This window comes from Pteropus alecto, unplaced genomic scaffold (assembly GCF_000325575.1).
Source record: "Pteropus alecto unplaced genomic scaffold, ASM32557v1 scaffold113, whole genome shotgun sequence".
NCBI classification, from domain to species: Eukaryota; Metazoa; Chordata; class Mammalia; order Chiroptera; family Pteropodidae; genus Pteropus; species Pteropus alecto.
The window spans coordinates 5,054,316-5,054,651 of NW_006433949.1; the positions used below are offsets into that span (position 1 = coordinate 5,054,316).

Genomic DNA, 336 nt, shown 5'->3' on the forward strand with positions numbered 1-336 from the left:
ACCCCGTGTTGCCAGATCTTATTTTTTCAACACAGACTGTAAATGGAGTTGTTATGTGAAACTGCCCCATTCTGCAATGTTGGCAGTTAACTCAAATTTACTGTCGAATATACTCAGTGGGCTAAAGAAAGCATATCTGAAAGAAAGCATAGCTGAGTCCGTCAGTTTTCCAATGGTGATTTTGAGGGTTAAAGCGGACCCTTTCCATTTACATCCCTTCACCCTCCCTCCCTCCTTCAGAGCACACAGCCAACCTCCAGCTTCCAGACATTGTTCTCTGGCCGCCAAAGACCACTTGGCTTGGCTGAGCGTCACTTTGGACATACTAGGGAGCTG

General features: G+C 46.4%; 1 protein-coding gene across 1 annotated transcript in view; it reads left to right on the top strand.

Moving 5' to 3' along the window:
* The window catches only part of SRRM4 (serine/arginine repetitive matrix 4), a 144,538-nt gene that overhangs the window by 128,790 nt on the left and 15,412 nt on the right, over nt 1-336 (top strand). The gene's annotated exons all lie outside the window — the stretch shown is intronic.